Consider the following 26146-nt stretch of genomic DNA (forward strand, 5'->3'; position numbering starts at 1 on the left):
GAGAGTCTACCTTTGGCTGAGGGCATGATCTTGGATCCTGGGATCGAGTCCTGAATCAGGCCTCCCACGGGGAGCCTGCTTCTCCCTCTGCCTATGTCTCTGCCTCTCTCTCTCTTTCTGTGTCTCTCTTGAATAAATAAATAAAATCTTAAAAAAAAGAAAGAAAGATGGACACATTAATTGAGCAACATCATAGGGAGTTGAAAAACCCATTATGGGGTTAGTACTTCTATCTAGTGAACAATTGGGAACCAGAACAAAATATTAAGCAGGTGAATTCCATGAAGAAAGTAATGTTTTAGGCATATTTACTTAGAAGGAGAGTGGGGGAGGGATCCCAGCAGGGAGAAGTCTGCCCAGGGGTGTCATGGAGAAGACTCAGGTGACAGGAAATGGGAGATCTGAGAGCTGGAGTCATGACACAAATGGACACAGCTTCAGTTAAGGGGTGTTTTGACAACAAAATAGATGCAGGGAACACACAGAAGGAAGCACAAAATGCTTCTGAAGTTTTCAGGGCAAGCCACCAGCACGCAGTCCTACCACAGAGGGACGTGGGGAGACAGGGAAGGAGGACCAGAATGGGGATGGGAGAAAGAGGTGTGTGTACACAGGAGAGAAGATCTAACCCAGTGCTTCCTGTTTGTGCTGTGAAAATTAAATTTCGTATGAAGCCACAGGATGTCAAAAGCTTATAAACAGAGTTATTTTCATGCTATTTCCTTTATTAAAACTGACATGGGACAGAGCGGGTACACTGTTGAGAGACGTCAGTAGCAGGCATCAACTTGGCAAGGAGAAGCCAGAAGTTGGGTGGCTCCTTTCGTCATGGGGAGCAAAGGCTTCTGGTGAACAGGCTCTGTTAATGATGGCTGTGTTCCAATTAAAAAACCTTTAAGGGAGGATAATATGAAAAAGACTGTTTAATCACACCTTGATTTTTTTCATTCACAGCTGCGCATGGGTAGCAGGCACCATGCTGGGAGTACTACCTTTGATTGCAAAGCATAAAATTTTTACAGGCTTTTTTTTCCTAATAAGTGAAAATTTGGGGTCTCGTCTATGTTTCATTTGGGTAATAATCCAGGACAAAATAGTCCAAAATGCATAAATGAACCCAGTTAAAATATATTTAAAAAATCATCTTTGATGGTTCTTAGTTATTTAGGTTGTGGAAAAATGTGGGTTAGTGAATATTTTAAATGAACTTTACTGTGTAATAGATTTTAAACTGGGCTAGATAGATCAGTAGTAACCAAAAGTAATGAAAATATGTCTTGAAATAGTTATTTGATGGCAGAAATATAACAGTATTTTATTATATTCTTGGAATTAATTTTTTTCTAAAATATTTCCTTTAAGTTTATTTTCATAGAACATTTTTTTAAGAGCATGCTCTTTTATAATTATGTAGAAGTATGCTATACAAGGGGAAACAGTCTCTGGACTGTAAATAGATTTTTGTTCTCATTATTGGACCATCAAATGTGAAAATAAATGTTGCCAGTAATGGCTTGTGTTTTCTGTATGCGAAGTATGATTAACATAATTTTTCCCCAGACAAAGTATGATTTACAGAATTTTAAAGTTAGTCCTGAATTTAGAATCTCTGATTCTTTAGTGAACTCTAAAGTCATTGAAATACCTTTTGTGATTCTTTATAGAATAAGCAGTAGGAGTGGTGCATTAATTCCTGAGGGCCACCACAACAAATTACCACAAACTGGGTTACTTAAAAAGACAAAGTTTATTTTCTCGCAGATTTGAAGGTCAGAAGTCTGAAATCAAAGTGGGAGCCATCCTCCCTCCCAAGGCCCTAGCTCCCAGTGACTCCTGGCAATCCTTGGTGTTTCTTGGTTTGTTCTGCATCATTCCAATCTCTGCTTCCATCTAACCATGGCATTCTTTCCTGTGTCTCTGTTTCCTCTGTGCCTGGGTATCTCTGTGCCCAAATCTCCCTGTCCTTTCTTTGATAAGGGTTCCTATCATTGGGTTTCATGCCCACCCTAAAACCAGGATGATTTTATCTAAAAATTTTTAATAAATTTCTACACCTGCACAGATCCAATTTCCAAATAAAGTAACATACTGGGAGGACAATATTCAACCCGCTACTATGGTCATGATGATGTCACAATCTTGCATTATTCATGCCTTAAAAGTTGTCGGACAGATCAATTGTAGAGGGGAAGACCTACTGGGGTGATTGGCCAAAAATGTGGAGACCTCAGGATATGGCACAGGAAGTGATCTTGGTCCTTGCATGACATTGCATACGGACCTGCAGCAGCCTCATAGTCTTTCATGGCTTACAGCATCCCCTGGCTCTGATATGCATGGGAACAGAATCACCAAGTTCTATCCTGATATCAAAACTGAATCACCAGCTACTAGACTAGACCACAGAACAGGTAAAGCAAGAGTGGAACAAACCAGTCTAGCTCTTTATTCAAAGGCATTTGTTTCTTAACAGATACCACTAATAGTCCATTACTCCCATACAAGATGTGTTTTCTCACTAGCCTCACACACATCTTGAGGCCGGTGGGCAAAGTGGGGTTCAGTGACATGTAAAAGAACATGCTTCTCATCAGTGACTTTGGCAAGTGCTTCATGAACAATGTGTTTGGTTCGAGGCTCTGGCTAGGAGGTCCCTGAAACATAGAGGTTTGCTGACTCCTGGTCCAGTGCCATTAATTACATCATATGCCTTATGCAGTAGTCACCATGGAGTGGAGCTTCTAGTCCTAGAATCTCAGTTCCTCTGTTGACCTTTCTGAGCCTCAGACATTTGTATGTAGAATGAGAATAATAATAGCAACTCTTTTGTAGGTTTGTGGTAAAGATTAAATCAGTTTACGCAAGTGTTAAGAACAGTGCCTGATGCATAGCAGGCATTTAAAAAAAGTTGAGTTATTCAGTTGAACAAGTGTGTATATAATCTTTAACCTCAGGAGGATGATGATGATTATTAATACTGACATATTTGCCTGGTGCTTGTAATTTTGGGGAATCTTCATACAGTCCTTTCAAAACCCTTCAATTTAGTCAATATACTTACAGGCTAGAAAAAAAGTGGATATAAGAAAACTTAGGGGACTTGTTGGGGTACACAGAATTAATGGCATAATTGTACACTCAAATCTAAGTTACCTGGCCTATAGGCTACACCTTATACATTAAAGGTGTGTGTGTGTGTGGGGGGGGATGTTGGTGGATAGTAACTCTATACCAGGCTTCCGTGATGTGGAAAACTGAACCAAGATGCATCCTGTGTAATAGAAAATAGACTGATTTAAAGGTCAGAAAACCTGTGTTTTAGCCTCTTCTCTGCCATTTGAGCTAGAAAATTATAACCATGCTTCTGCCAAGCATACTGGATAATATGAGATGAATCTTAACTCCTCAAGTCCAAGTGATGTCTTTCAAGTGCCAGAGCTCTGAGTTGTAACATGTAAATCCCTTCTTCATTTGCTGAGTCTGTACTTTCTGGAAAACGACAGTCTGACTTGTAGAGAAAACGTGTTTGTATAACGTGTTGGTTGCCATGTGTTCAGATGTTCCCATGTGCTGTTGTTGATGCAGTGGGAATGGGGCTTTTAAATGTTGATACTATGAAAATGTAATGGGATTGGACTTGGACAGGTGCCTGAACCAGACCACCCATCATATTTATTTTGCTGCCAAGGAGGTCAAACAAATTCAGTTGGAGGCTTTGAACTTTCTTGATAGTGAATAATTCACATTTCGTTTTGAATGCATGCTGAGTTATATTGAAATATTCATGCTGAAAGTTACTTTTTGGTGCATATTTTTTCAAAGACTTTTCCCTTTGTGAAGTTTATGTTTAGTATTTGCTTTAAAAAAAATCATCCTACCTTGTTGAGGGAAAGAGAACACAACTCCCCCCCCCCTTTTTTTTTCAAACCTTACCTTGGAACTTTAGTGTTCAAGGCCATCACTCAAAAGAATGATCTGCTTTATGTGCTTTCCTGTTTTGTTCACTAGATCCAGTGACCAGACTCTGGCTTATTCCTATTACTTTTTATCCTTTTAGGTGCTTTTCGGTGTGATTTGCAGGAAATTCTCCCACCAGAGACCCGTATTATGCCTGGCATACAGGAGGCATTCAGAACATTTGATGACTAGAAGTGTGTGTCTATCTCAATGACACAGGTAATTCTGGGTTTTAGTTCTCTTTTAAACCTGTTTCCCTTGACTACTGAGATCAAAGTTCTTCATATCTTATTGAAAGGAAGCTGCCTCAGAAGGACATATTTGACATTATATCACTCTTGTTGATGACAACTGGGTATCACAACTAGACAGAAAAGAAGGTGAATGGATCTCAATCCTTCCTATTCAGAGGACTGAAGTGTGAAGTGCCTATCAGCACCTCCTTTGGCTGAACCCTTGGACCCTAAACCCAAGTCAGTGACTTTTCCCAACCCCCCAGGGAACTGCATTCTCTTCAGGCTGGTGAGAATGACTTAGTCTGGAGTCTGTATTTCCATATTTGTTTCATTTTGATAAATTTCATATAACGTGGGCCAGCATCAAGGCATATAAGAAGTTCCTTGCTCCTACTTTGTCATGTGTCCACAAGGAAGAATATACTATGTTTTTCTAAAATCACATTTTTATTTATGCACTATATGGAATCTTTAATTCCACTTAGATATCTCGCCTTTTGTCTAAACTTCCCTGTAACTCTCAATTTTCCCCTACACTTAGAACCCAAGTCCCCTGGGTGACAGCTCAGATCAGCCAGAGCCATAAACTCCCAGAATGACATTTGTGATTGGGGTGTGATGGGTGTATGAGCAGCTCAGCAACCTGCTGTTAAGGAAGAAGCTATCATAGCATATCTTCACAATGGCTTTTAATAGCTCGCAGCCACTGAAGCACATCATTCATTTTTTTCTCAGTGAGAAGGCTTCTTTTTATGGCAGCACAGTGATCTTTTTCTCTCTTGAACTCCTTAGAACTTTGTTTGTTCCCACCTTCTCCTGTCAGGCAATTTAACCCAGTGGTTAAGTGGTTAGAACCACATTGCTTGGTTTTGAATTCAGGCTCTCCCATTTACTAATTGTGTTGACCATGGGCAGATGACTTATCCTTTTTTGTGTCTTTGTTTTCTTATCTGTAAAATGGACCTACTAACAGTACTTCATAAATAGGGGTTAAGACGAAGATTAAATAAATAAATCTATATACAACATGCTTACAACAAAGCCTGGCATGTCATAAATACTCAATATGTTGTAACTGTTATTACAATCTACTTTCAATTGGCCCCTACCCTACTCCCGCACCACTACAGTAAGATCCCTACTGTCAGATTACCACATTGACCAGAATCCCTTGGTGAGCTTATTACTGAGAGAGTCAATAGGTTTGAAGTGGAGCCCAATAAAGTACATTTACACAAGGTCTCAAAAGAGCGAATGATTCAAATGGTTCACAGATGACATTTTCAGAAAGCTCTTCTAGATTTTGGAAAGATACTGCTCTCCTCTTGAGCATTCATTCGCTCATTCGGTGTATGTGTTGAGTGCCTGCTCTGTGAAAAATATCATGCTTGGTGCTTTGGAGGGTCCAAAGTGAATTAAACACTGGTTTTTCTTTTCAAGAAATCAAAGATGTAGTAAGGGAAATACATCACATAAAGATCTTTGAATTTTAAAAAGCAATGAGTACTTCATGTAATTTATAGTTGATCGATGTAATTAGAGAGTAGACCTTGATCAGTTGAGTGAACATAAGAACTGACTTTCTAAACCCATAAGGATACATCTAAGAATCTCAATTAAGAACATGGATTGTAAAAATTTAAGAAAATGGCTTTGAATAAACCATAGAATCACCAGAAAGTTCTCTATAATAGAAATATGAGGATGCAACTAAGGAAGGTCTAGAATACTTATCAAAGCTGGCTCTAAAAAAAAAAAAACAAAAAACAAAAAAAACAAAAAAAAAACTGGCTCTACATTATGTTAACATTCTCTTTCTTCACCTTTAACAGGTGAACCTTCATTTGCTTCCAATTTGTGACCATTAAGAGCTTTCCCTATGCTGTGTGCATAAGCTATGTTCATAAACTCACCACTAGGAAACTCCTGAGACAGAGACCATGTTGTATCCAACATGCAACCATTTAGTACAGTAGAACGAAGCTATTCTTAGCAGCCTCATTATAAAGGCTAGAATAGAAAAATTTTAATTTTTTCCACTGTTATATTCCCAGCTCTTTGGTGATTGTCTTGTTCACCTCTATAATATATGTTCAGTTACAAGTCACTATGAGTTTCAAGTTACTGGTTTTAACAAGCATGTGTACAACACGTGACTAGCATTTTGCTAATAGGGACCTCAGGCAGTATCTAATTTAATATTGGGATTTCACATGGAGATTCAGAGAGACCTAATGAGTTGTCCAGGGGAAAGCAGCTAAGTTGTTACAGGTCTGGACCTATGCTTCAGATATAGAATGACCAGACCAGGATTTGATTTTTATGTCAGTCAGCTCCAAAAAGTTTTGATTATGCATCCCTATTAGTCAAACAAAACAAAACTATGGCATTTTAATCCTGTTCTTTCAATATCTGTGTACTTATATGTAAAATGTATGTGTACTACTAACTAATGTATTGTTCATATTATACAACATATTTTAAAAGAAAGTTTTAGAAGATGGGGATAAAAATAAATATAAAAAATTATATATATCCTAGGAATTTCTTCCTCTTCCCACTGGAGAGTGAGACCATTCAGACTTTTTATCTTCATAGGGCAGAATGATTTATGTAAACAGGGTAATAAAAAATCCTTAATGATTTAGGTGATGGACAACACACTTCCCTCTGATGCCTTGTTTTTTACGATACCTTGGGCCAGGAATGTTTCTAAATGGGTGGCTCAGGACCCATTTCCCCACAGTTTTCTTTCACTGTATTTTTTTTTTCCTGATAAGTTAAACCACTCTAGTTTGATAAATGATCAGGACCTTTGCTTATGAAATTTAGAAGGTAGATTTTATGCTCTGTGTTGAAAAGCACTCTTTCTTCTGCAAATACCACACATATCTGTTTCATCTATCTCTAATTCCAGAGTGAACTGATGAAAGGGAGCTGTTTTTCTCCTTAGGCATTTCCTTCGGATTATTCTGATTTCAGTATGCTAATCCTCTGTTTTTAAGTTTCTTCTACAGAAATTACATATATCTCATAGCCAGAGGATTTTTATTTCTAATTTGCAATGAGTAACAGAAGGAAAGGAATGCCTTTAGACCTAAGATCTTGTTTCCCAAGGCGTCCTTAAAAGTAACAGGGAAGGTGTGGGTTTGGGTAATGGAGTAGTGGGGGTGGGCAGAGAGAAAGTAGACAACAGAGTAAGCAGATTATCTCTAATGTTTTACAGAGTGTTAAGGTCTTTATAAATACAAACCACAGGGTAACTGGGATCTGACAGCTCTTGGAGGAGTGCCCGTGAAGGAGGAGGAGGAACAGGAGGTGTGCTTGCTAATTTCCAAAAAACAAGATGTCAGCCATTTTAATGAGAAAAATAAACCCCCACGGGGTGATAGACTAATGGCAGGGAGCAACTAGCCAGTGTTGGGACTAACCATTTTTCATGAAGTACACAGACATAGACCTTTTGTGTATTTTTTCCCAAACTTGGAGAGATGTGTCCCAGTGCTTTATCAAAGATGCTGGGGTTAGACTAGAATACCAAGGAATAATTAGCTTGATGACAGTAGTCATTAAATAGATAATTTTACACTTACTCCCCTATATCCTGGACAGAGTTAGGTAAAAATTTCTGTGTCATTTTCTCCCTGCATAAATAAACAAATTGTAGTGAGTGGGTCCTGAGAGATTGCAGAATTACCCTGCTTGCTACTCTTAATTTACTACACAGAGAGAAAAGCCTCCCTTCCTTGAAATGCTTTAGAATTTCCTCTAAATAGAAGAGTTAATATTTAATGTTCTAGTGCATGACTGGTGTCCCAAATAAACAGAACTGGATAGTTGGTTTTGAGATTGGCCAAACTGCATGCAAAGCATGGTTTGAGGGCAAAGGAAAGCAGGCATACCTAAGTGCGTGCTGGGAGGGAGAGAGGGTTTGGGACTTGTGTCTACTTCTGCATATGCTTTTTATTTTTTTTTTATTATTCTGATTTCAGTATGCTAATTTTTAAGTTTCATCTACAGAAATTTTAAATTTCATCTACAGAAATTACTTATATCTCACAGCCAGAGGATTTTATTTCTAATTTCTTAAATTTATTTCTAATTTGAAATAGAGTAGCAGAAGGTAAAGAATGAGTCTGGATTCCCTTGATGAGCAGGCTCCCAGGGCACTTATAGCACTTACCTAGGCCTGCATAAACCAACAGAGCTGACAGGGTGGCATCTAGTCCCGAACTCAAACACATTTTGCACCATCAAAGGCTTATATTCTCTAAAATAAAAGTGACAAGAAATAGAGTAAACTATCAGAATAATTCCTCCCAGCTGCAAGATTTGGAGCAAGGCGCCGTCAAAGGCACAGTGTGCCTTATCCAGTTAAGAACTCTCTCATTCTTTATGGAATTTGAGTATTAAATGAAGCCCCAAGATTTCTGGGTTCAGATTCCAGTTGTTTACTAACTAAAATAAAAGAGCCCACAAAAAACTGTTCGTGGGGCTTTGTGCTTCAAATCATTTTTACCAAACATGTTGATGAGTTAAGTATAAATGAATCAGAAACATACGGTTCACATTTCTGTGGAAATCCACAGGGTATATTAAGGGAATTAAAGGGAAATGTGTTAGGCCAAACATGTTTAAGAATTTAACAAAACCAAAATCCACCAAAAAAGTTTAACATTTTCTAGTGAGTCTGTTCCAGTTTATTCTTCTTTAAGAATGTATTTTCTCAAAAAAAAAAATCTATTTTCTCTGTTGCTTTAAACTTACATTTTTATGTGATGTGATAGATCCATAAATAATATAACATGTGACAATGAATTTACCAATCTCACTCATTAGATTAATATCAAGTAATGGAATTTATCTCAGCTAATGATGCGATGCTTAGACATACTTCAAATATATTAAAAACTATAGGGAATTTGGACCAATTGCAAAGAAACCTAAATTATGAAATGGTGAAATTCAAGTTATAGTGAATTTAAATCCTTTTAAGTACATGAACTGTGTTCGTTTATTCATCAATATTTAGCATTGCTTAAAGTAGCATCTCCAGGTGTTTGGGGGCAGGCGAGTGTAAAAAATAAATAAAACAGACATGGATCATGCTCTCATGGAGTATACAAGACTTCAACGTAGCCTATGTTAAATTATAAACTCAGAGGTTTGGTATTCCTAACTGCACAGCTTAAAGCAATTTTATAGGATTTCTTCATAAAGTGTTTCTTCCAAAGTGGAGAAGCGTCTATTACCCAAAGAAAAAAGCATGTGTGGAAGTGACACAAGTCCCTATCCCTCTCTCCCTCCCAGCACACACTTAGATATGCCTTCCTTTGCCCTGAAACCATGCTTTGCATGCAGTTTTGTCAATCTCAAAACCAACTGTCCACTTCTGTTTACTTGGGACACCAGTCATGCACTAGAACATTAAATATTAACTCTTCTTTTTTATTTCAAAATCATTTATCTTCTTATTTATTTATTTATTTATTTATTCATGAGAGACACAAAGAGAGATTCAGAAATCTCCTGTGAGGAGCCTGATGCGGGCCTCTATCCCAGGACCCCAGGATTACAACCTGATCCAAAGGCAGATGCACAAGAACTGAGCCACCCAAGTGCCTCTAAATATTAGCTATTCTATTTAGAGGAAATTCTAAAACATTTCAAGAAACATACTTCATTGGAAATATGATTCATTGTCTAAGAAGTAATGAAAAAAGACCCCAATGATTTTAAGTATGGGAGGGCTATTAGAAAGATTTAAAAGTGAATAGCCTAATCCATTTTAATAATACAGAGTTACTTCATTAGGTTGCTATCTGTATTTGTATGCATATTTATTTCATTAAAGATTTTGTTATAAAATAGACCACAATATGATATTTTTAAAATGCTCAAATAACTTAAAAACAGAGATTATAAGAGCAGAAATGCTAATGGAAACAGAAAACCAAAAAAATAAAAGAAAGAAAAGAAAAGAAAAAGAAAACAGAACTGTTTTCACTATGAAGATAAAATATTTCTAAGGCTGGATTATACAGATAGAATATAAAAGAAATGTGAACTTTTGAATTCTCTGTCTTTGTGCAGTTTAGACTGGTCAAATATTTTATCTTTTGCTTTTTGGTAAAATCAAAATAGTTGGAATTTGAAGTGATCAGCCATCCTGAAGAAATTTAATCAACCTCCAGCACACCAGTCAGTTATAATCATTTAGAGTTAATACGTAAGATAACTTCACCTGAAATACATTTTTGGCTTCAGTTTAAGGAGGATACATTTTGCAGATGAAAACTCACTTTGCAGCAAATTTCCAAAAAAAAAAAAAAAAAAAAAAAAAAGTGAATGTATGTGCTTCTGTTTGTATACTAATGACATCTAAGTATTTGTAATTTCCCTTTCCCAAAAGTACATAGTCTCTCGGTTTATGTTTGCAAGAAATGTCATTCTCCAACTTACTACCTAAGTGATTTCCTACTTAACTTTCAAAGACTTTCCTAACCCTGCCTCCCTCCTACCACCCAGTAAGCTATGCCTTCCTTTGCCCTCATACCATGGTTTTCATACTTTAAGCAGAGAGATTTTATAAGGATATATATCTCCCTGTTTATTTGATGACTGCATAGCAGTGAGTAGAAGATCATGGACACCAGACAACCTAGATTCAAATCAAAGCTAAAGGCTCTGTGTTTTTGGACAATTCACTCCAATTTTGGAAGCTTTGTGTTCTCAGTTATAAGATGGGGATGATAATAGAATTTACAGGCTTTTTGTAAGTAAGTAATAAATAAGCTAATATATGTGGAAAGGGTTTAGATTTGTAAGTATTTTCCCTTATTATTCATTGTATCCACAGAATTTAATATATAATATTTCTATAATATGTATTTATTTCATAATTTATTGCTACAAATATTGCCGAAAAATCTTATGTTATATTCTTAAAGCACAAAATAGAAACTTGACAATACATAGTTAATATTATAGAAAGATAATTTTTAATAGTACAAGTTAAAAAAAAAAGATTTGGAGGCTATCCACATTAAACAAATTAACCAGAAAACTTCCAGATCTTCCGTACATACTGCCTGGGTTCCTCCTTTGGTTTTAAATTCCCAACCTTTAGAAAAAAGTGTTTACTTCTGTTTTGAATTTTTAGTAATCTAACCTGGCAAAAGAGACCTAAACAGGCTTAAATCTTAACTATATTTTTCTTCATTTCCTCTAAAACACATGGAATATGTTTGCTTTATTGTTTTAGAGAGTTGTTTTATTGATCCTTTTATATGATCCTTTTACTAAAAAGGGTTTTGATATAGTAGAAGAATATGCTATCAATCTATTAATAATGATGATATATTATTAAGACCTGGTGTATATTTGCCTTATCGGTTTCTTGCCTTTTCACTGTGGTTTTTGATTTCTACTATCTCGGTTTAAATATTTTCCCAGTTTTTCCAGGAAATGGGTTCCCAGTGCTGGCCAGCTCGCTCCCCTTCTCTCAGTACTCCTCAAGGAAGTAACAATCATTGGGGTTGCTACCATTCATGTCATTTCTTCCCCTCGTCTTCAATCTCTCATTATATTTTGTCAAGAGAACAGCTTTTACCTTTGCTCCTTTATTCTGAAAAATGTTTCAAGAGCCCATTATTTTCCACTGAAATATTTTCCTGTGGTTTGGCATATAATCCTTTTAGTCATTGCTAAAGCTAAAATCTCTGGCCTTACTTCTACTTATTTTTATATATGGCACCTTTAAGCCCCTTGTACTAGATTTCCATATATATTTTTTGAAGGTTTTTTGCATATAAAAGTTTTATATCCCTTTCCCCACTTTACTGTAGTGGCCTGTATTATTCTTACTCTGGTTGGTTTTAACTTGAAACATTTTCAATTGCTGGATCTTTAGCAGTTTCTTAAATATATTTCATCTCTTATAGTAAGCTTCCCAGGAGCCCCAGAAAACCAGGTCAGGATGCTTTCGTCTTTCTAGCTCTCTAATTACTCCTATCGTATTCTGAACTGGCTATTGAACTCATATTTACTTATGTTTATTTTCCTAAAAGTTGGATAAAATATATTTATATTTCTTTTTTTCCTTGTGGCTTCTTGGTCTCAAATACTTTTTACGTAATATTAAAGTGGAACTTTGAAACCAGGAATCTTGCATTTTCTCACTCATCACCATGGCTTTCTGAATTTCTTTTTTCATTAAATAGAAATATGTGGGCTCATCTCTTGTCCCAGGGGTATTTTTAAATAAAGAGAAAAAAAGCACCAATGCTAAAGTAAAGGACTGTATTCCTGTGAGGGAATTGGGAGAATAGTGACTATAGAGAATTTCCCAAATAATGTGGGGGATCAGATTTATGTAAGAGAAAACAGAAGGCCACAAAAGAGTTTAATTAAAGCAGTTAAAGATAAAGAAAAGATTCTTGTACTTTGATTAAAAAAAAAACTCCAAAGTTAAAAAACAAAACAACGCAAACAACCAAAAACCCCTTTGTTTCTTTAAGAAAGTCATCATTCTAATACTTTACTGTTCGTAGAGGTTTTGCTATTGCAGTATGTTTACTTCTGCAAATATCACATGACATAAATTCTCCTCCCCTCTTCCTTTTATCTTTCTCCACTGCCATTTTTGAAAAGATTTTATTTATGAGAAAGGAGAGAGAGAGAGAGAGAGAGAGAGAGAGAGAGAGAGAGAACAGGTGGGAGGAGAAAGGGGCAGAAGAGAGGGAGAAGCAGACTCTCCACTGACTAGGGAGCCCCATAAGGGTCTCTATCCCAGGACTCTGAGATCATGACCTGAGCCAAAGGCAGACTCCTAACCAACTGAGCCTCCAGGTACCCCTTTCTACTGCCATTTAGTATCCATTATAAAGGCATCTTATGCACATTGTTTTATTTAATATTCACTATAATCTTGAAATTAGACATTCTTATCCCATTTTACAAATAAGGAAATTGAGACATCAGAGCTTAATTTCTCAAACTGATTTGGTTAGAAATTGGTTTGGGACAATTACTGAGACATATTTCTCGACACATAGGCTCTATCCTCTCTTCTGCTTCAACAACAACAACAACAAACATTTTTAAGTGGGGAATTCTATGAAAGTCAGATGAAAGCCCTAAACTGATAAGTCATGCAAATATTGACTGTAGTTTAGTATTAAAAGGGCTTAATGGTCAAGGGTTTAGTACTCAGGGAATTACTGTCTTGAACCTGTTTGAGCAAAGACACATGTACCACTACCAAAAAGGATATCAAGTATGGTACTAGTCACCATGCAAGTCTCTTCAGTTGATATGAGGAACTGCAGTCCAGAGATTACATTTTAACTCTGTATCCTCCAACCTAGCACATTAGCTGATGCTACCCAATAGATATTTAATAAAAGCCAAATGAATTAATGAGCGAATAAAACAAGGTGAATGAAAGAAAGAAGAGCTCATGACTGTCATGGAATGAAACAGGGGTATTGAGAACACCAACAGCTGGTCTAGTGCCTGACACATTAGTGTAGTTGAGTGAATCTATAGTTTTGTGAGCTTCCTTTTAGCTAGACCTTGGAATCTACATCTACACATTAACCTGTGACTTTTTTGGCCACAAGAATGGGAATTCAGCAGTTTACAACTGCTCATTAATTCTTCCAATGCTTCCATACCCTTTGAGAAGAGAGGGAAGGGGAACTTAGGGGAATCAGAGATTCCCTACCCTCACAGCTCCATGGGTGTACTTGTGACCCCAAGGCCCTGGGAAAAGAGGAAATCTCCATGTTCCCTGCATGCTGTGGAAGGATGCTATTGTACTCCTAGAGGAAAACCAACAGAGAAAACCAGTCAGTTGTTTGCCACGCTAGGAGATGTGCACTTAGCTGTAGCAGGATCTGCTCAGATGTAGTGGATGAAGATTAGTTGCAAGCATGGACTTTGCAGCCAGAGCACCTAGCTGTGTGTTCCTACTTGTGAGTGGTGTGACCTTGGGCAAGTTACTTAATGGTGCTTCTGTTCTCTCATCTATAAAAGGTGGCCAATAATTGTGTCTGTTGCATAGTACTTGAATGAGGATCAAATGAGCTAATATATATAATATGTATATTGTGGCTAAAACAGTACCTGGTGCTTATTAAGCACTGATGTGCTGGCTATTATACAAGGCAACTTTTCATAGAGCAATGGGAAACAAATGAGAGTTAGAGTCTGTGACCCATAAAGAGATAGAAAAGAAGTAGTAGAGGGAGAGAATATAATGTACTCAAATATGTAGAGAGAGGCACCATTGTTCCTGACGCTGCTTTGCATTGCCTTGGCGTCTTTCCCTTGTGTCAATCCCAAAGTCGAGCCAGGTAGAGGAGTGCACAGCTTGTGCAGGGGGAGGGGAAGAGAGAAATTTAAGAGCAGAGGGAAGGGCGGTTACTCACAATTGCCACTTGGCACTGACTTTCTAAATAGGCCTACTCAGCGGTTGGATAGGGAAAAGGGCTGGGGAGCTTCCAGATGTGTGTCAGGAAGAGGAGGAAGAAAAGTAATGACCTAGCAACCTGCGTTAGGATCATGACAGGGACATGAACTGTGATAAAAAGCTGAAAGAGCCCACAAAATAATAATAAACACTCCAGCACCATTTGTCCTCAGCACTGGATTGCAAACCACGTTTCTGTTTAAACAAATCGTTAGGAGAAGAGCTGAGAATTAAAAACTCCGCGGCCAATGTAATTCCATTAGGATTTCTCAAAGCTACCTTTCTGCAATTGAACTATATCTATACAGCACAAATAAGGGAGAAAATTTGCAATTATCCAGTTTGCTTGATCAATTCCGACAGCCAAACCGGATTATTCATTTTTGTATGATTACTTGATCCAAAAAATCCACTTGGAAGCTTGAATTATCTACTTTAGCTGTCTAAATTGATCAGATTAACCAAATTCCAATGAAGTTTTGGTTTGAATTTCATCCAGTTCTGATTTCTATATTCAATTATTTTCCACATCTGTAGCTGAGAAAAAAACAGTGCAATCAAAGGGAATTAAAACAATCTGAGTTAATTTAGTGATAATATAAAGCATTTTAATCTTTATTCTGCTATTACAAGAAAAAGTCAAAGATTATATTTGAAATATAACCAGAGTCTGTCCCCTAGATGTACAGAGTTTGTCAAATCAGTGTAGGCAGAAATCTTTTTCTCCTTGCTCAACCATACTCTTGTATGCCCTCCATCAGACTTTGGCTGCTGGAACCATGAGTGGTCACCGAGCAGCAACTGGAACAATTGCTTGTGACACGATTAGAAGAGTGTTCAGGCTTCTCTTTGTTTCCCTCTTGGAGCCTTTCCTTCTCTTCTCTCCTCTTTCTATTCCTTTTCTCTGGATTTCTTCTTTGTTTTTTTCTCTTTAGTTCTCTCTCTTTTTACTCCTTCCCTGATTGCTAAGAACTCCTAGTGCTGGACGTAATTATGCTCTGCCAGAGGCATTAAGCTGGGGTTAAGATGGAGCGCTAACTGCCAAAGATTGGGGAAAAACCCAGTGGCCTAACAGGTCTTGCTGTCACATAGTCCCTAGGAAAAACCGCAATGTGATTAATTTTTCTTTGAAGTACACCTGCCTTTCTGTATCCTTCTTTCCCTTCTAGTTGCTCCATTTTGTGTCTTTAAGGCAGCCAAGGACATTTTTGCCCTATCTCCACACATTTCTTCTTTTCAGATACTTCATAGAAAACACCTATTCCCTTAATGTAAATATTTCTTCTACAAGGAAAACATATTGATTAAAGAAAAGTCTCTACTTTCAAAATATATCCTCTTCACTGCATGTCTCTTTACCTAGACAACATCGTCTCTTTCATGGATTATTTCAGTAATCTCTTCACTGGTCTCCTTGCTCCTGATTTCGCTTCCCTGTGATCTATTCTCTGCATGGCCATCAGAGTGATTTTCTGAAACATAAGTCACATTATCATTATTTTACTCAAAATTCTTATTAGCTCCTCAGTTTGTTCAGAATAAAAGTCAACATTCATACCTAAAATGGCCAAGTTTTATGCTCAGCCTCCTTGTTGACTTTTTCAACTATGCTTCTGTTTGCTCTCTCTGCCCTGGCCCATTGCTCTCCTTGCTTTCTGAGGACACAGCAAGGGAGTCGTGAGCACTTCCTCCTTCCTTTTTTTTAAAAAATGTTTTTATTTTTATTTATTAATTTTTATTTTTTTACATATTTTTTTAATTGGAGTTCAATTTGCCAACATAGAGCATAACACCCAGTGCTCATCCCATCAAGTGCCCCCCTCAGTGTCTGTCACCCAGTCATCCTCACCCCCCCCCACCTCCCTTTCTACCACCCCTTGTTCGTTTCCCAGAGTTAGGAGTCTCTCATGTTCTGTCTCCCTTTCTGATATTTCCCACTCATTTTTTCTCTTTTCCTCTTTATTCCCTGTCACTATTTTTTATATTCCCCAAATGAATGAGACCATATAATGTTTGTCCTTCTCCAATTGACTTATTTCACTCAGCATAATACCCTCCAGGTCCATCCACGTTGAAGCAAATGGTGGGTATTTGTCGTTTCTAATGGCTGAGTAATATTCCATTGTATACATAGACCACATCTTCTTTATCCATTCATCTTTCGATGGACACCGAGGCTCTTTCCACAGTTTGGCTATTGTGGACATTGCTGCTAGAAACATTGGGGTGCAGGTGTCCCGGCGTTTCACTGCATCTGCATCTTTGGGGTAAATCCCCAGCAGTGCAATTGCTGGGTCATAGGGCAGGTCTATTTTTACCTCTTTGAGGAACCTCCACACAGTTTTCCAGAGTGGCTGCCCCAGTTTACATTCCCACCAACAGTGCAAGAGGGCTCCCCTTTCTCCACATCCTCTCCAACATTTGTTGTTTCCTGCCTTGTTAATTTTCCCCATTCTCACTGGTGTGATGTGGTATCTCATTGTGGTTTTGATTTGTATTTCCCTGATGGCAAGTGATGCAGAGCATTTTCTCGTGTGCTTGTTGGACATGTCTATGTCTTCCTCTATGAGTTTTCTGTTCATCTCTTTTGCCCATTTCATGATTGGATTGTTTGTTTCTTTGCCGTTGGACATCCACATGCAGAAGAATGAAACTGGACCATTCTCTTACACCATACACTTCCTCCTTCCTTTCCCCAACACTTTTATTCAGCTGTCTCTGTGGCTCATCCCTCACATCCTTCAAGTCTTTTCTCAAATACCTTCTTAGTGAGAGACTTTACTGAAAACCTTAATTAAAATTGCAGCTGCCTCAACCTTTCGTATTATCTTCATGCTTCAGTTTTCTCCACACTCTTTACAACCACCACGACACAATATTTTGTACTTAGATATGTCTGGGTACCTGGCTGGCTCAGTCAGTAGAGCATGCAACTCTCGATCTCAGGGTTGTGAGTTTGAGTACCACAAACTCTGTGTGAAGAGGTTATTTAACAATGAAATCTTAAAAAAATGATACACTCACACACAGACTTAAATATATCCTTCAGTTTTATTATTCCTTACTGGCATGGAAGCTCCTGAAGACAGATTTTTTTCTTTGCCTTTTATTTTTTCCAGCTTATGTCCCTAGTGCACAGAGTAGTAGTATTTGGCACCTCTTAGGTATTTAATAAATATTTTTGAATGAAGAGTTATTAATTAAAATAATTTACAAGTTCATTTGCATGTAGACAACTGAGTATCTGGGAATCTTGAAAGAGTCACTTATTAATAATTTAAGGATATATTTTCTAGACATGTTTAAAAATAAGCACCTTCCTGTGGTAATGAATATGTATCAAAGGGAAGAATGAATTGTCATTTCTCCTTCTGAATTTCATTCTTCATCTTTCTCCCCTGGCTGGGCCTGCCAGGGGAATGGGTTGAAGTCTGCTTTCTTAGTTCTAAGTAGTTACCTATTCCACTCTTTGTCACATAGTGCTGAAGTCAACTTGGTTACTATCTATATTGTATGTTATATTCTTATGTCTTGAGTCTTTTAAGAACATACACCCACTGTGGATGCTTTCGTAGAAACATATAAACTACAGAAAGAAAGAAATAGAAAACCTGAACAGACCAATAGCTAGCAAATAAATTGAAGGAATAAGAAAATATCTCCCAACAAACAAGAGTCCAGGACCAGATGGAAATCTTCCTCCCAGGGGAAATCTACCAAACATTTAAAGAAGAATTAATACCTATTCTCTGGAAGCTGTTTCAAACAATGGAAATGGAAGGAAAACTTCCACTCATTCTATGAGGCTTGATCCCCAAACCAGACAAAGACCTTGATCCCCAAACCAGACAAAGACCCTATCAAAAAGGATAATTACAGACCAATATCCCTGATGAACATGGTGCAAAAGTTCTCACCGTATTAGCCAGTAGGATCCATCAGTACATTAAGAGGGTTATTCACCATGGCCAAGTGGGATTTATTCCTGGGCTGCAAGGGTAGTTCAGCATCTGCAAATCAGTGTGATACACCACATTAATAAAAGGAAGGACAAGAACCAAATGATCCTCTCAATAGGTACAGAGAAAGCATTTGACAAAATACAGCATCCTTACTTGATTAAGCCTCTCCACAGTGTAGGGATAGAGGGAACATATATAAATATTGTAAAAGCTATATATGAAAAGCCCACAGCAAATATCATTGTTAACGAAAAACAGAGCTTTTCCACTAAGGTCAGGAACATGACAGGGATGTCCAGTCCACTCTCACCACTGTTGTTCAACACAGTACTAGAAGTCCTAACCTCAACATCAGACAATGATAAGACATAAAAGGCATCCAGATTGGCAAAGGAGAAGTTAGGGCAGCCAGGTGGCTCAGCGGTTTAGCGCTGCCTTCAGCCCAGAGCCTGATCCTGGAGATCCGGGATAGAGTTCCACACAGACTCCCTGCATGGAGCCTGCTTCTCCCTCAACCTGTGTCTCTGCCTCTCTCTCTCTCTCTCTCTCTCGCTCTTGCTCTTTCTCTGTCTCTCATGAAGAAATAAATAAAATATTTTTTAAAGTTAAGCTTTCTTCATAGATGACATGATACTGTATGTTGAAAACCCAAAAGTCTCTACCTCCAAGTTGTTAGAACTCATACAGGAATTCAGCAAAGTGACAGGATATAAAATCAATGCACAGAAGTCAATTGCATTTCTATACACTAACAATGAGACAGAGGAAAGAGAAATTAAGGAATCCCTCCCATTTATAATTGCACCCAAAACTGTAAGATACCTAGGAATAAACCTGACCAAAGAGATAAAGGATCTGTACTCTGAAAACTATAGAACATTTATGAAATAAATTGAAGAAGACACAAAGATGTGGAAAAACATTCTGTGCTCATGGATTAAAAGATCAATTTTTTTTTTTTATGAGCAGAGAACATGCGTTATTGAGGAGTAGATATAGAACAGCACATTCTACTACATGTAGGGAAGGGTTAGCTTTGGTAAAAGACCTTTACCCCTCAAGAAAACCACCAGTGAAGTTTCTTTTGGATAAACTTTAACAGTGACACTGAAACTGGCAGGGGGCTGCTACTGAACATGCTTAAAATTAGCTACTCCCAACTCACAGTGAGTATAAGTATTGTACAGATGACAAGAGCAAGGCACAAATGACCAGAGTCAGGATTGTGGGAAGGGCTCCACACAAAGACAGCGATGTTGGAGGAGACCAAGTTGAGAAGGGTGGCATGTCGTACATCAAAAGCTGCCCCAAGATAGCAGGTTATGATGGGCTGGAGAGAAATTAGAGGCAGCATTTCTTCCTTCACTTGAAACCAAAAATAGGAGAGCAGATAACAGGGGGAATGGTGGCAAACTTCCATATCTCCTCTCAGCCCAAGACTCAGCAAGGCAGAAGATCAAATATTATTAAAATATCTATGCTATCCAGGGAAATCTATACATTCAATGAAATCCCTATCAAAATATCATCAACATTTTTCATAGAGCTGGAACAAATAACCTAAAATTTGTATGGGACCAGAAAAGATCCCAAATCGCTAAAGGAATGTCGAAAGAGAAAACCAAAGATGATAGCATCACAATTCTGGATTTCAAGCTATATTACAAAGCTGTAATCATCAAGACAGTACGGTACTGACACAAAAACCGACACATAGATCAATGGAACAGAATAGAGAACCCAGAAATGAACCCTCAATTCTGTGGTCAACTAAGCAGGGAAGAATATCCAATGGAAAAAAAGCAATCTCTTCAACAAATTATGGGAAAATTGGACAGCCACATGCAGAGGAATGAAGCTAGATCATTTTACACCAAACAGAAAAATAAACTCAAAATGGATGAAAAACCTAATGTGAAACAGGAATCCATCAAAATCCTAAAGGAGAACACAGGCAGAAACCTCTGTGACCTCAGCCACAACAACTTCTTGCTAGACATGTCTTCAAAGACAAGGGAAACAAAAGCAAAAATGAACTATTGGGACTTCATTATGATAAAAAGCTTTTGCACAGCAAAGAAAACAGTCGACAAAACTGAAAGACAACTTACTGAATGGGAGAAGGTATTTGCAAATGTCTTATTAGATAAGGGGCTAGTATCCAAATCTATAAAGAACATATGAAACTCAACATCCAAAAACCAAATAATCCAATCAAGAAATGGCCAGAAGACATGAACAGATATTTCTCCAAAGAAGACATACAAATGGCCAACAGACACATGAAAAAATGCTCAACATCACTCAACATCAGGGAAATATAAATCAAAACCAGAGTGAGATACCACTCACACCAGTCAGAATGGCTAAAATTAATAAGTCAGGAAAGGACGCATGTTGGTGAGGATTTGGAGAAAGGGGGACCCTCTTACACTGCTGGTAGGAATGCAAGCTGGTGCAGCCACTCTGGAAAACAGTATGGAGGTTCCTCAAAAAGTTAAAGATAATACTACCTTATGACCCAACAATTCACTTCGAATTATTTACCCAAAGGATACAAATATAGTGATCTGAAGGGGCAGCTGCACCATTGTTTATATCAGCAATGTCCAAAATAGCCAAAATATGGAAAAAGCCCAGATATCTGTCTACAGATGAATGGATAAAGAAGATGTTAGATATAGATATAGATATAGATATAGATATAGATATATAATATATAGATATACGAGATGTCATTTATATATACATATTTAATACAGCTAATATATATATATATATAATGGAATATTGCTCAGCCATCAAAAAATGAAATCTTAATATTTCTAATGACGTGTATGGAACTAGAGGGTATTATACTAAGAAAAATATGTCAGTCAGAGAAAGACAATTATCATATGATTTCACTCATATGTGGAATTTTTTTTTCATATGTGGAATGTTAAGAAACAAAGCAGAGGATCATAAGGGAAGGGAGGGAAAAGAAAATAAGACAAAACGAGAAAGGGAGACAAAGAGACTCTTGACTGTGGGAAACAGAGTTGCTGGAGGGCAGGTGGGTGGGGGGATAGGGTAGTTGAGTGATGGGTAAAGGAGGGCATTTGATATAATGAGCACTGGGCGTTGTATGCAACTGATTAATCACTGAACTCTACCTCTGAAACTAATAATATACTATTTGTCAATTGAACTTAAATAAAAATAAGAAAAAATAAATAAATTGCTACACTGTGTGCATGTGACATGGTATATTTAACCAATATCCTAAGTTTGAACATTTAAGTAGTTTCCAATATTTTGCAATCATAGATAACAAAGCAATAAATAACCTCTTGCATATATTTTCACGTCATTCAGTGTAAATTCCAGAAAGTAGAATGGCTGAATTAAAAAACAACTATATATGGAACTTTGTTAAATACTGCCAAATTCTCCCCACACCCCAAGAGTTGTGACATTTTACCTTTCCATCAGCAATATGTGAGCAGGTCTTGTCAACTATGTATTGCAATCTTTTGAGGTTTTGTCAGTACAATGGATGAAAACAGTTATCTCAGTAAGGTTTAATGTGGATTGCTCTCCCTATAAGTAAAATGAAATATCATTTATGTATTTAAAGGCCAATTACATTTTGGTCAATTATATTTTTATAGTTGTGCTCGTTTCCTGTAGCATTTATAAAATCCTCTTCCTCAATTTTCAAAGCTTTTCACATATGAGTGATATTAATATTTTAATCTGATATTTGTTGCAAATAATATTGTTTTCTGATTTTTTTCTGTCATTTGTCTTTGATTAGGTTATGATGATATTTTGATTTACCATTCAAAAGTTTTTTAGTTTTGATATAGTCAAATTTACCAATGTTTTATTGCATCTGAATTTTGAAAAATAGAAAGTCTTCCTCAATCCTCTGATTAATAAAGAGGAATTCGCCCACGTTTCCTTCTAGTACTTGTATGGTCTCATTTATTACGTTTAGATCACTGATACATTTGGAGTTTATCTTGATTATAGCATAAGGAATAAATCTAGTTTTTCCTTTACTAAATGACTATCCCGTTATTTCAGCATCATTTTTTACAAAGTTCTTTTTCCCATTGATTTAAGATAATGGCTTTAACATAGCAAATTTTCATATCTATATTCATATTATGTGTAAGGGAATCTATTTCTAGACATGATATTACACTTAATTGGTCTATTTATACATGCACCAGTACCATTCTTACTTAATTATAAAGCTATCTTTATTTAATACAGTAGTCATTAGCCACATTTGGCTATTTAAATTTGGCATAATTAGATATATTAAAAATCCATCTCTTTAGTTGAATTAGCTATATTTTAAGTTCATTTAGCCCCAAGTGGCTAGTGGCTACCACATTGGACAGTGTGGATATAGAAAATTTCCATTTAGTTATATGTGGCTAATGACTGCCATATTGGACAGTGCTGTTAAAGAGTCTTTGTGGTATGTTCTAAGGATTAGTACAGCTCTTTCTCCCTCATCTCTCTTCCTTTTTAATGTTTTCCTGGCTATTCTCATATATAGTAAAATGAATTTTAATATCACCTAAATCATCTATTTCCTAGTTCAAGGAAAAAATTTGTTGGCATTTTGTTGGGATTATATTTAATTTATGAATTAACTTTGAGATAACTAATGCAATTGATAGTGTTGAGATATACTATTTAAGAACAAGGGAGATCCTTCTATTTGTTCACGTCTACTTTTAGTTTTCCAGTAGTGTTTTATAGTTTTCTTCTTGTTAGTTTTGCACATTTCTTGTAAGTTAATTCCTGACTGTTCTATTCATTTTAATGAAAATGCTGCAAGAGGAATTTTCTCCTCCATTATATCTCCTATCTGATTGTTATTCATGTACAATAAGGCTTTTACTGTTTTTGTGTTTATTTTATATTTTACTATGTAACTGAATTCTTTTGTTGTTTTATTTAGTTTTATTATTTGTTTTCTACATTTTCTAGCTATAGTCTGTTATCTTCAAGTAATTTTTCTCTAAGTATTATGACTCTAGTTATTTTTCCTTATTTAATTGCATTGGTTAATACTTCTAGTTCCACTGTTAAATAGTAGTAGAGATGGTGGGTATCCTTGCCTATTTCTCTCCTTAATAATAATAATTATAGTTTCTCCCCCCACCCCACACTCTCTTTTAAGCAATATGCTGGGTTTAGGAAAGAGGCATCTATATCCTTTCATATTAAGGAAGTAGCCTTTAGTAGGCTTAATTAGGAATGGATATTGAATGTTATTAAAAGTTTTATCAGTGTTTATGTAGATAATTATATTATTTTCTCTTTAAATTTATTAATGTAATAGATTACATAACTAGATTTCCTAACATTGGATAATTCTTACACTTCTGATATAAATCCCATCAATTGGTCATGTTGCATTATTTTCTTAACGTGGTTTGGAAGTCTTGGTAAAATTTCATGTGTTATTTTTGTATTGGTATTAATAAATGTATTAGTCTGTAATTTTCATTTTTGTGCTATAATTATTACATAGGTATTGATGTTACTTTTTTATGAAAATAATTTAGAGGTTCTCTTTCATTTTTCATGATCTGAGATATTTTATGTAGTATTGGGACTATCTCCTTGTCAGCAACTGTATAGGTCTGTAATTTTTCCCTATTTATAAGCTAACAAGTTAGCTTGTTCCTGTCTCATGGATGTTGGTAGAGGACATGAAATTCTTAGATCAGAGACAAAGAACTTTATTGGCAAAAACAACAGCCAGAGCTCCATTTTCCCATCAATCCATTGTAAATCCCACAGAGGCAATGCTGGTGGGCTTATTAGATGATTGGCTACAGTCATAGTAGGTTGCCTTACAGGAGAGGAGCACTGAGCTTGGGAGAACCCCTGCTTCTATAGCAAGCAAAAACCAATCTACTCTTTCACTGGAAGAGTTACTTGATTCATCAAAGCTGGCCTGGAAACAATATCCGGAGAAATGGCTCAAGTAAGGAATGGTCAGGGTCTTGGTTCTTGCATCCTTGGCATACTTAGCAAGAATGTTCAGGGAAGCTTAGAATCATTGGAAGATTCTTGCTCCCAATACTGTTCTCTAAATGTATGGTAGAATTTTCTTAAGAAACCATCTGGTCCTGTTACATTTTTGTGGAGTCAGTTTTGATAATTTTCTCTATTTCTTCTCTGGATATTGATCATACTAAGCTTACCTTGTGTCCTGGAGATAATTTTCATAAACTGTATTTTCTTAAGAAATTATCCATTTTATCTAGGTTTTCAAATTTATTTTCAGAGAGATGTGAAAAAGTTTGCCATGACCTTTAAACTTTCCTCTTGGCAATATTTTTTTCCCAATGGAATTTCTTACATTTTTGTGCTCTCTCCCCTTTTACCTCAATCCATTTAGCTAGTGATTTCTGTATTTTGTTGAATCCCAAAGAACCAGGATTTTAATTAACTGAATCTATTTTTCTCACTTCTTTTTATCTTTAATTTCTGCTTTATCATTATTTCCTTCTTGAACTTTCTTTGTTTACTATTTTGGCAACTTTTAGGTTAAGAGTTTATTTCACTTATTTTCATTCTTTTATTCTGTAGTTATAAATGTTTAAGATGATATATTTTTCTCCCATCACTTTTTAAATTATATCCTATAGATTCTGATATGTTGTAATTTTATCCTCGTTTTTCAGAAACTTTGTAATCCGTTTACATTTCCCCTTCTACTCCAAAGTCTTTCCTAATAATAATAATAAACTTATAATAAATAATAATAATAATATAATAATATGTAATAATATATAATAATAAATTTATAATAATAAATAATAATAAATAGTAATAAATAATAAATTTCAAGGTGAAGGTCCTTTGATTTTGAATTTGTTTCTATTTTTTATTTCATTATAGTTAGAGTATTATTAGTGGTATTTCATTTTGTGAATTTATAGATTTTTCTTTGTGATCCTAATATATGTTCAATTTTTGTAAATATTCTGCCATTGAGAAGAGGGATATTTGTATTACTGAGGGATATTTGTATACTGAGGTATAGAAGAAGATATATTCATTATGTAGCAGTAAAATTTACCTTATTATGTTGGTTAAGTTTCTTATTTTGTGTTCACCTGGCTTGTCATGTCTTGGGAGTGATATATATATTAAAATCTCCTATGATTTGTGTGTTTCTTTCTATCCATACTTGCATCTTTGGTAATTTGCTCATTGCTTTGCCTTTTGGAGTCACTTTAAGTATCACTTTTATCTATCATAGAATTCAGCTTTACTTACTAAGTCGAATTGAAAACATTTTTTCTGGGATGCCTGGGTGGCTCAGTGGTTGAGCATCTGCCTTTGGCTCAGGTCATGATCCCAGGGTCCTGGGATCCAGTCCCTCATCAGGCTCCCTGCATGGAGCCTGCTTCTCCTTCTTCCTATGTCGCTGCCTCTCTCCCTCTCTTTCTATGTCTCTCATGAATAAATAAATAAAATCTTTTAAAAAAGAAAAA

The 26146-nt window shown here is 36.4% G+C and overlaps 1 long non-coding RNA gene across 9 annotated transcripts in view; it reads left to right on the forward strand.

The window, feature by feature from the left end:
• The window catches only part of LOC144307046 (uncharacterized), a 199417-nt gene that overhangs the window by 19351 nt on the left and 153920 nt on the right, over positions 1-26146 (forward strand). For 8 of the 9 annotated variants that reach the window (XR_013374006.1, XR_013374013.1, XR_013374012.1 and 5 more), the window contains exon 3: positions 4058-4176. This is a non-coding gene — a long non-coding RNA (uncharacterized LOC144307046). Of the gene's footprint in view, positions 1-2179; positions 2412-4057; positions 4177-26146 lie in introns of those variants that run through there. The other variant, XR_013374007.1, reaches the window with a different exon arrangement.

The sequence above is a fragment of the Canis aureus genome, chromosome 38 (genome assembly GCF_053574225.1).
Source record: "Canis aureus isolate CA01 chromosome 38, VMU_Caureus_v.1.0, whole genome shotgun sequence".
Lineage (NCBI taxonomy): Eukaryota > Metazoa > Chordata > Mammalia > Carnivora > Canidae > Canis > Canis aureus.